Genomic DNA, 12,099 nt, shown 5'->3' with positions numbered 1-12,099 from the left:
CCATGAAACAAGAGCTACAGATGATTCCCAGCAACCATGTGGTGCTGAAAATCAAATCCAGGTTCTCTAGAAGAGTAGCCGTCCTCTTGACCACTGACCTATCTCTTCAGCACATGTCCAATCCTTCTTGGTCACACTGGGGTCTAAGCAATTCGAATTTTGCACACCGCACGACATCTGACCACATAAGATTGTCTAAATAGAAATGATGTTTGTTTTCTCCATCTGTTCATGTTATCGTGCTCCCTTCACAGTCTCTCCTTTTTTATCCCCTTGGGAAGCAGAAGGCAGAAGGTGTCTCTGCCCTTCTATCATGGTTGTGTTGGCTTTTGTTTGAGAAACAAACCTTCAGCACATTCAGCCGCTGAGATGGGGAATTTTGCTTGAAAGATCACCATTTTCTACTCAAGCTGACTAATTCATGTGTAGAGGAAAATACATTCCCAGCACAGCAAACCCAATATATATATATATATATATATATATATATATATATATGATTTTGGTGCTCAGTATATCCTTCCCCCTTCACATATGTAAAATAAAATACAAAATATTTGGACTCATTGTATGTTTCATAATACCACTTTTCTGCCTGTAACACGAAAGCCAAATAAAAATGATTTCACGTGTAGTAGTTTCTTTTTCTCAGGATAAAAGAAGTGTGGATGTAGACAGCTTAAGAAAGATGGCTCATACCCAAAACATCATCAAAACCCAACTCACTCAGTTTCTCCTCCTTTGGGGGGGGGGCCTCTGATCTCAGTGGCCCTATCTCTGATTAATTATCAACATACATATTAAATATGGCGGGGCCTGGGATTGGTATTGGCAATAGATGTTGAGGAAATGGAGGCTCAGCAAAGGCTTTCTAAAGGAAGCCATTAGGTGTTTCAGTGGCTCCTGGAAGGTAGGGAGGGATCACACCACATTTTCCTGAAGAGGGCAGGAATGTTGAATCTCTTCACGGAGAGGCCATGCCATGTCTGGAAGTCTGTATGTTGCTCAGGTTGCTGCAGCAGGGTGTGGCGAGGTGGTCCAGGGTGGGACCAGGTCCTCAGGATACTCATCTGCAAGCAGGTACCAGTTCCTTTGAGGGAGCTGGAATAAACTCTAATAGAAATGAAACCAGTGAAGAATTACATAACGTTATGGTGATGTGATGATTTCGGCAGTTTAAAAATCTGCTCCGGCTAGGAACCAGAGAATGTGTTGGAAGAGAATGGGGAGAGATTGATTTGGGAATGACTGCTTGCTGTGCGGTAGGTAACAAAAAGTAGAAAACAGGGGTGCCAGCAGAGGAGAGGGAGCAGTTGACAACAGAGAGTCCTGCTGCATCCCCAAGTTGCTGAAATGCCAGGGTGCCATTCCAAGCCCAGACTGCTGCAAGAAAACAAGCTACTGGAATTTTGCCTTTGTTCCCCAAAGCATATAAAATTATGTTTATATATTGTAGTTTATTAAACATGCAAAAACATTATTGTTGTGTTAGAAGGCAGCTCATATCCGGACAGAGCACACCAGTCCGCTGCAACTCCATGAGAAGAGGTTTATTGGGGAGAATAAGGGAAAAGAAGGAGAAAAGAAGGGAACAAAGAAGGGGTGAGGGGTTGGAGTCTCAGCCTTTTATTCAGGCTGTGACATAATCACGTGCACCACCACACACAAGTGAGGCATGCAGGTGAGGCACATGCCGGGAATGTGTGATGGTTGCCATGGGAACCGATGCAAGAGGGTTCTTGTCACGTAGGGGTGACATCATTGCTGAATTCAGAGACTGTAAACAGCTTCTGATGCTAACAATTATGTTTTCAAAAACAATATGGATCACTTAATTTGAAATGGCTCCTTGTCAATAAATGGTAATTTTTTTGTGAAATGAATGTTTTTGGGAGTTGTAACCAGTCACTTTCTGATTGGACTTAAGTTCCAACCCATGAAATAGAATCTATACCTGATGCTATTGAAGAAGCCAAGTACCTGTGGCTAGATAACTCTAAGGAAAAAAATTGAATGTTATGATTTTGCTAAATGACCATTGTATTAAAATGACCCCTAATGACCTATGGCTATGCCCATAGATGACCAGAGCATCTCTCAACCTTTCTCAGAAAAGCTTTTCCTAGCAGTTGACTCAGAGAGTCTCAACCGGTCAATGTACAGAGTGAGTGGAATGCTCAGCCCTAAATGGGACATTCGTATCCTCTAGGTTCAAAGGTGACATATAGTAAGAGCTAGAGGGCAACAATACCAACCAACCAGAGCTCCCAGGGTCTAAACCACCAGCCTGGGAGCACATAGGGAGGGACCCATGGATCCAGCTGTACATGTAGGGGAGGATGGCCTTGTTGGGCATAAGTGGGTGAGGAGATCCTTGGTCCCATGAAGGCTGGACGCCAAGTGTGCGGGAATTCGAGGGTAGGGAGGTGGGAGTGGGAGGTGGGTGGGGGCACAGCCTTATAGAATGCAGGAGGGGGGCATAGGGTAGGGGAAATAGGAGGGGAGTAGAATAGGGGGTTCCTGGGTAGGGGAAAAATGGGGTACGGGGATAACATCTGAAATGTAAATAAAATATCCAATATAGAAAAAAGAATGGATGTATTGAAACCACAGCATACACAAGGACTGTTTTCATTATTTGTCATGATGGACTAACACCATGGAATAGATAAAGATGAATGATATTCTGCAATGATGAGAACTGTGATTTGTTTAAAGGGGTCATACAAATTTGTTATCATTGCTTGGGTATGATCATATTTAATTTAGTTAGAATATCTATCACCTGAGTTTGCTGGAACAAAGGATGAAGAAGGCTTGAGGACAAGGTGCACACCTGGGATGTGTCTGTGTGACAAGCTCCTGACAAGAGACATTCAAGAGATATTGAATGTCCTCTCGTATTTCCGCACACGTAGTGTTTGAAGAGCTTGAGACAAGCATGTTTTCTGTTACCCAAAGATGGCAGGATAAAGATGCCAAGGAGCACATGACTCCAGCTGTATATGTAGGGGAGGATGGCCTTGTCGGGCATAGGTGGGAGACAAGATCATTGGTACCCTGAAGGCTGAGCCCGGGGGGGGGGGGAATCTGAGGGTGGGGAGGGGGGCTGGGAGTAGGTGGGTAAACACCTTCATAGAGGCAGGAGGAGGGGGGATGGGATAAGGGGTTCCTGGGTGGTGGGGGAAATATGGTAAGGGGATAAAATTTGAAATGTAAATATTATATCCAATAAAAGAGGGGAAAAAATAGAAAAGCGGTTAGAACCAACATTCTTAATAAAATATCAGCCCTCTTTAACAAAAAAAACTATCTTGATACTAAAAGTTGTCTTGAGAATTGTATATTGCAGAATGATCAGCCTTGGTGTATCTACTCAACAAGCAAGCTGGGCAGACCTGCTCAAACCTCTGAGGTCCGGGAATTCCATCTGGAGGCAGTGAAGACACAGCATCAGAGGACTGTCAACTTGCTCTTCCCCCCCACTCCTCTTCTAATATCTCAACGCCCATAATCAGCTTGAAGAAGCTAATGATGAGTCAGCGCCCCTATTCCCTGGGCTTGGGGACTAAGGTGGTAAATGTTGGGCTGTCTCTCTAGGGAAAAGTAGTGGTTTTGTCGGAATAGAGAGGATTAACTAGGGTTTATTGCATAGCCATAACCTATTAGTAGAAATCTGTATAATTAATATCAAGATGAAGATATAAATTCTTAAATGGCACCAATTTACTTTGTTTACAAATTTTAAGATTTTCATTGGCATGAGCTTCTTAGTGATATAAGAGTGAGATGAATATTATTACCCCCATAGGCATTGTACCAGTATAACACATTTAGGAATACAAAGCTTAGACCCAGTCCTTCTTTAACTTTTTTAACTGATTTGAGATGGTCAGCCTGTGAGTTAAGGGACTATAGCAAATTCATGGCTTGGAGTTTATTATAAGGGTGTTCTCTATGTTTTATTTAGAAATAGCTGAGTGGAGTTAACAGGCAACAGTCCAGATTACCTTACATGGATAGCTGGTTTTCAAAACATCAGAAATCCTTAGAATTGACATGACAAACATTTCAGTATTAATGTTCATTTTCATTAGAGACCTGTCTGCTCCGGACAGCTTCCTATATTGAATTCTAAGAAGAAATTGAGCATCCTTGGAGTTACTCCAGTTGTGGTGAGACAGCCACTAGGCAAGAATTGCCACTTTCCTTCTACAGACAAATTACTGTCCAGAAAAGGACACACTTGCAGAATAGTCGACTGATTATATCTGCCTAGACAGAGTAATCAGCCCTTAATAATTCTGCAGCACTAAGGTCTGTCAGATGATCCTGGGCCAGAAGGCAGAAGAACAGATGCTCCAACGTTTTGAAGTAGAGCAGGTGTCCAGGTGTTCAGAGGTCTCTATAAATTGGCTAAGTTTTAGAAACTATGATTTGTGCTTCCCAAAATTATAGTTAACTCAGTCATTCTGGATTTCTGATGGGGTTGAAAACATATAGCTATTGACCTTAAGAGAAAAGAGTTGAGTGGATGGTCGTCAGCTGACATTCATCCTAAAGCCAGGTTCAGAACTACAGGTTTTAGTTAGAATAGATGACAGAGGAGCTGGTTAGTCAACAAAAGGATGGACTGGGTATTGGGACTATCTTGTACCTCACTGGTACAAATTGGCATAATTATGTTCTAATTGTATTTTGAGAGAAAAGTTTCATTTTAACAGGAAGGGTGATGTGTAGGAGGAGCTAAGGTAGGAGGAGTACTGAGAGGAAGAAAAGGAGTAAGAAGAGGAGAAGAAGAAAGAGAGGAGAAGCTAGATGAAGAAAGAGAGAAAGAGGGGGGGAGACAGGGAGGCAGAGGTTCAAGTATCTCCACCAGTCAAAGATAGTTTTTATACCTAGGTTGGTCAGTGGGTTATACCTCTGATTGAACAATTCCAAACTTATAAATCCTATGATTAACATTATTTTTAAAAAATGTATAAATGCAAAAAGGAAAAGGGGGCATGGGATAGGGGTTTCCTAAGGGGGGTGGGGGGGAATGGGGAAAGGGGATGCCATCTGAAGTGTAAATAAAATATCTAATAAAAAAAATAAATAAATTCACTGGTTCACAAAAAAAAAAGATGCCAAGGAGACCATTACTTATGATAAATATGCAAATGTGGTGATAATGTCTCATGTTTCAGATAAGCGAGATTAATGATAACATCTAATTTTTTATTATATTTTATGCGTATGGCTGTTTGTCTGCCAGTGTGTCTCTATACCTAGTATACATGCATGCCTAGTTCCCAGCTAGGACAGAAGGTGTTAAATATCCTTAAAATGGAATGACAGGTGTTGTTGGCCTGCCATGTGGGTGCTGGGCATTGAACCCTGGTCCTATAGAAGAGCATGCTGGCTCTTAACCAGTGAGCCTTTTCTCCAGCAGCTTAACTTTCTTCTTTAACTTTGGAGAGTGGTTTATGTGCCCAGAGAATTTGAAGAAAGCAGGTTTACAAAGCTAAAAATGTCCAGGCTGAAGTTGCAGACTCGCAAGCAATTGACATGGCCTGGGAGGGCAGTAAAAGGCATAGAGAAGTGAAATGTGAAGTTGGAGGATTGAGGGTATGCAGGAGAGTAACCAGGAACATCAATATTCAGGAACAGATAGAATCCATAAAAATTGTGAAGGAAAACTACAAGAAATCACCAGAGCTAGCAAAAGGAGCAGAAAGAGGTGATAGCAACAGTCAAACAAAGACACAGGATTAGGAAGGTCAGGAATGGTCCACGGTTAAGTTTAGTCAGATACAGCAAGGTGAGACCCATGTAGCTTGAACAAAATGGTCACAGCATTGATGTGTGTGCAGCTGAGTCACACAAGAAAGCTGCCCAGGGAGTGAATGTAAAGGTAGGGAATAGAACCAGAATGGACAGTGCCTTCTAGAATCTAAAGAGTGATGGAGGGAGGGAGAGAAGAACCCATCGCCAAGGAAAGGAGATGGTAGAGGGCTTGTCTAGATATTAATAAGGTGGCATCAGTTTGACCCTTTGAATGCTGATTTAGCAGTCACTGGAGGAGGCGTTGATGAGTTAGGAGACCAGAGAGGAGAGGGCATAGATGGAGGGACAGCCTCAGATGAGAGGAAAAACGTTTCTTCCAGCAAGATCCAAAACAGCAACAAACAAAACCCAACCTCTCTACAGTCTACCTTAGCCATTGTAACTATTCCTACTACATTTGTGTAAATTTTTCTCTAAAAGATACCTTGATGGATCCTTGTGGTAGACAAATTCTACCTATTAAAAACACATCTGTGTATAAAAGCTGTATTGTATCCAATCTATAATCCCAATTATTTAAAAATTACTTTAAAAGGCAGGATACATTTTAAAAGATTAAGGCATCCACATTATGCTCATATAAATACCAAATAAAAATAACATTGTATGTGCAATTGTGAAGCAAAAATAATTTCAGTCATCAATGGATACAGCTCAGTGTGACTGCCAATTCATAATTTCATCCTCCCACAGTATCTTCAGTATTCCTATGTGTATATATTTATATAGTCTCTACTGCATATGTTTTGTATATTTTGAATACACACATCATTTATCAGGTGAATTCAACAATGTTTGTGTCATTTGATGAAAACACAAATACTGCTAGTAGAAAGAAACCTGCCGAGTTTTGCTCCAGTAGAAGTTAAAGATACCTTGAGGGTTGGGTGTTTGCTTTTTTGTTTCAGTAGGGAACAATGCTAACCAATCATTTGACCTCCATACATTTGAGGTTACTTTCTGCTAACTTTCTGCCTCCAGACATGTTTCCTATGATGTCGCTGTGAGGCCACATAGAATGCCAGTCCAGTGTCTCTATCAGCTTGGTCAAATTTCCTGACCTTCCATCAACCAATAATTTTTGCTTCAGATTATAATGCTGGTGGCTTCTGTGAAGGTTAACTGGTTGAAATTTACAATACCCAGCTTATGATGAATATTCAGCAATTATCAATTTTTTGCAAAGATATCACTTTAAACTACTTTTATTAGTTTTTCTTTTTGCAATTATATTCTTTTAAAAACTTTCAAGAGCGTCATTTCACAAAGGATTCTATACCAACCAGTAAAACTAGAATAGAGGTGAGGCGTAAGGCAGAGGGAGAAGACTGTGGGGATGTTTGTTCAGAGGATGGCTGCTGAAAATGTCCTGTCACACTGAATCACTGGTCACTAAAGAAGACAACATTTGACTACAGCCTTTGATTTTAGGTCATCTTAACACCATTATGTCATCTAAGACAAATTGCTCTTTCCACAGAATAAAAAAAGGTCATGAATACCCATGACACATTGTTCTGTATTAAATTGTTTTGGTAATCACAAAGATAGCGTAACAGAGTTGAATTTGGTCTCTAGACAAATCTACTAAAAACAATGATAAAATGCAAGAAACCTTGGTTTTTAAGACATTAAATGGATATAAACAAAGAAGGGTGATGATCAACAAGAGATAGCTTCAAAATAAGATGAGCCCCTCATTCCTTCACTCTTCCCCCTAAAGTCCTCTCCCTGCCCTCATCCCTGTACCTTCCTCCCCTTTCAGTCCTGCCCTGCACTTTTCCCCCTGCATTTCTCCTATTGCACTCCACCCGTGTACCCCTCCACTCCTCCTCCTCCACTCCCTCCTCTGCACTCCTCCCCCTGCACTCAACCCCTCTGCACTCATCCTGCTGTGCTTCTCCTCCCTGCACTCCTTTCTTGCACTCCTCCCCTGCATTCCTCTCCATGAGCCCCTCTCTCCTGTACTCATCCCCTCTGCACTCCTCTCCTTCCACTTCTCCCTTCACTCCTCCCTACTCCAGTCTCACATTTTGCTGGGTCCCAGCAAGCTGAAGGAAGGAGAATACAGAAGTGTAGTAGAAACTCCACTCACAGTTCACAGAGAGCTGAGAGTGGTGTGCACTCCCACCAGGCACACTGAAATACTTAACTTAGTGGGTGTGGGGTGGAGTACTCAAATACCACTGGATGAACACTTGAGAATTAATCACCCAAAATTAAATAATGCTGTGAACCTGCTTATTAAATCTTAGACACAACACCTAAAAGGACCAAACTACATCCCAGAAAAAAAAAAGGCACAGAGTAGTCAATATCTGACCAGGTAGAAATTCCACTGAATGCAACTGAATTAAAAATGACAGATATGGGGCTGGAGAGAGGGTTCAACAATCAAGAGCACTTACAGTTCTACCAGAGGACTGGAATTCAGCTCTGATATTAGGAGGTTCACAAATGTCTGGAACTCCAGCTCCCAGGAGATCTGACATTTGCTTTGGGCCTTCATAGACATCCACATACCCATAGTCCCAGACTCCCACCACACACACACACACACACACACACACACACACACACACACACACACACACACTTTTTAAAGTGACAGATGACTGAATCAGAAGAAAAGGACCATCATGAGAATAGCAGTCTATCAGGAGAAGCTGAAGTGACATCATTCTAAGATTCATCCGATAAGGTCATTTCTATAACTTGGATCTTAAATACCTCCCCAAATTAGATGAGCCCTTGACCTTCAGCCAGTGTTACTATCAAGAGGTGGAGGAACTTTTAAAAGGTGAGGTCTACCAGAAGGCCGTCAGATTAGTGGCATGAACTGAATGTTGTCAGTCTGCTGAAGATAACACAATTCTTTGAATAGCATAGCCTCATAGCGTCCCTTCTTACATTCTTAGTCAAATAAATTGTAAGATGTCCCTTGGATTTGAGAACATGCAGAACTGGCTGTGTGTGTAATCACTTCATTTTCTTCATTGAATTCTTTGGATGAAAACAGCTTGGAATCTAAACTTTATATATAGCTGTTAAGGTTATTATTGGTATTTATTTGGCTTGAGCAGGAAAATAAAGGGGAAGAAAAGAAGAAAAGTGAATTGCTACTGAGAAAGTCTTTCTAAAGACAAGAATATGGTAAAGGGAAAATTTTAAGACTATGTAGTAAGATAACACGGGAGACCGAGTCCCTGCAACATATCCCATCTAATCTGCAAGAGCCACAAAATGAGCTCATATAGCATTCCAAGGCAATATTTCTTGTTCTCCTTTCATATTCAGTGAGTTACTTACTCATATCTAAATTATCCAACATTTTTGCATCACTCTTTCACTGCACAGCCAAAGAAATGGTGCAATTATTTTCTGTACTCAGCCTCTGGTAATCCTGTACCTTCTTAAATACTTAAAAAAAAATTTCCCTGAATTTTATAATTTCTCAGATAGCCTATGTTTGAAGTTCTAGACTTCACAGAATTGTCATTCTGTGTCAGTTCTTGCTGTCTCTCTACTCTACTTTCTCCCTATTGCATTTATTTGCCAAAAGTAGCAGTAGCCTAAGGTTTTGTAACTTTAAAACGTCCAGCCATGGACACAACTTTCACCCCACAAGAATATCCCATGACAAAACACATATGTAATTGGCTTCAATTTCTAGAACCTAACAATGCAAATATGGTGCTCAGAGCCACATTGGTAGCTCAGCCTGGGACTGGGCTTCTCTTTCTTTCTAGCCTTTGACATAGTCTCTGCAGCCCCAGATGTCAACAAAGATGCCACTGCAGAGGGTCCTATTTATCTTTGTAGGTCATTTTATTTTATTATTTCATGTATTTATTTATAATAAAATAAGATACATTTAATTATATTCATGTGCATATGTCTATATACCATTTACATGCCTGGTCCCTTTGGAGGCCAGAAAGTGTCAGATGGCTTGAAATTGGAGTTACAGGTGGTTGCGAGCCACCATGTGGAGACAGGGAGTCAAATGGAGTCCTCTGGAAGAACAGTGCTGAGCTGTTCTTCCAAATATGTCTTTGAAAAAACTTTTATAGAAATGTCTGCCTCCAATTTCAACTAAACATACCTACAGAGATCTATTTCTTTCAAAATGAGCAACTGAACTTTAATACCTGGACTTTGAGTGAAATCATAATTTACAATGTGGTCAATGTGCCTTATCTATTAAATGTATTGCCTGTGACATTTGCTTTTAGCTGTCTCTCTGAACACCGTGTAAGCAAAACTAAAAATTTATGTGTGTGGCTTTAGACAGTATCATTCATTTGGTCATTACCACAGGTTTGTCTTATAAAACTCCAAGATGGCTGTGTTTCTTAAAATGTCTCTGCAAAGTCCAGTATTAGTAAAGAGGGAATAATGTCAAGGCACAGAGCGGAGAAAAGTTAAATGTGAAGGTAGAAGCTTGGAGGATGCTAGACTGTCCTGACTATTGCCTAGGAACTCAGATTTAAATTACCCCAAATTCCATGTTCCAATTTAGTAATAATCTTGTGGAATTTTGTAGTAACAGAACAACAAGGTAATAAATGAAAGTTGCCTGTAAATACATTGTGGAAATGTAGGCTGATGCCAAGTGGAGAAGCCTGTGTTATAGGTCCCCAATACTATCTGATGATACTGTTAGCCTTTGGGTTAGTGATAACTAGGCATTTGTTAGGTTAATACATCCGATTAGCTTTTGTATGTTAGTCTGTTAGTCAATATGTTCAACTATGTCCAACACAGAGATGGGCAAGAGGTGGCTATCTAGGGTCTAAAGAGAAATTGTGATTAGGCTTTGAGTGTACAACATTTCAACCTCCCACAGTAACCACATTTAATGATTTGCAGATGATATGAATATACATATGCGACACTAACAATTCTACCAGAGAACTTCTCCAGCTGATAAACAATCTCAGCAAAGGGGCCGGATATAAAATTAACTCAAACAAATCAGTAGCCATCCTTTATAAAATGATAATGAACTGAGAAAAAAAATAGCAAAAACAATACCCTTCACAATAGTCCCAAGCTTAATTTCTAATACTAAAGTAGAATTGAAAATGTCCCTGATCGCTTATTATGGCTTAAGCAAAAATTTTGAGTGCATTTTAACAGACTAGAACAATTAGACTAAAAAAAAATAAAGCAGAGCCATAGCCCATACCTAATACATATATTAACTCAAAATAGATCACAGACCAAAACATAAAACACAGAAATAGATCCTTGAAGGTGAGCATGAGAGAGAAACCAGGCAGCCCTGAGTTGATGGTCTCTAAAGGGAAGAGGAAATAAAATTGATAAGCTGGGTTTCAGTAACATAAAAATTTCTACTGTAAAAAAAAAAATTAAAAAATTTCTACTGTAAAGAGAATTAAAAGGTAAGTAAAGTTTGGGAAAATATTTATACTAGATATCATTGATTAAACATTCTTAACTTCAATACTCAAAGAATTTCTGAAATCAACAATAAAACTATTCTTAAATGAGCCCAAAACTTCAATACACACTCTTAATAAAAAGACACTTAGAATGCAAACAAATAAAAAATGTTCTGTGTCACATGCTAGCCTGAAAATGCAAATTAGTGGAACAATGAGGTACAAGGACACAGTATTACAATAGCAAAAACCCAGGACTCTGACTACAGAAGCTCCCGTTCACTGCTGGTGGGCTATGAAATGATACAGTCACTTTCTAAGTGCTAACTGCAGACATCGTAAGCAGCTTGTTGCAAAATAAAACTCACTTGACAATATGACATAGCAATCAGATTCCTTAGCATGTACTCAGGTTAGCTGAAGGATTACAACCATATAAAACCCTTTATAGAATACCTATAGTAGGTTGGAAGGTGACACTCTCCAGAAGGTGAGTAGATAATCATAAAAAAATGATGAGATTTTTGTTTGATACTAACAAAGAATGACACTAGCTGCCTGCCACAAAGAGATGCCAAAAAATCTCAAGCATACTCTATAAGGCTTTATGGTTCCAATCATGTGAGTCTGACAACTGCAAAGCTACTAAGGCCGAAAAAAAGATAAGTGGACCAAGGGTTAGGACAAGGGAGAGATGGATAGAGAGGACTAGAAGATTCTCTATCTGCATTGAAACTATTCTCTATGCAGCTATAACAGCAGATGTATGCCATCATACAGTTAAAAAAAAAAAAAAACCCTAGAATTTATAGAACCAAGAAGGAACTCTAATATCAACTGTAGATTTTGAGCAATACTGAAA

This window comes from Arvicanthis niloticus, chromosome 8 (genome assembly GCF_011762505.2).
Source record: "Arvicanthis niloticus isolate mArvNil1 chromosome 8, mArvNil1.pat.X, whole genome shotgun sequence".
NCBI classification, from domain to species: domain Eukaryota; kingdom Metazoa; phylum Chordata; class Mammalia; order Rodentia; family Muridae; genus Arvicanthis; species Arvicanthis niloticus.
Note: the sequence above shows the minus strand (reverse complement) of the source record.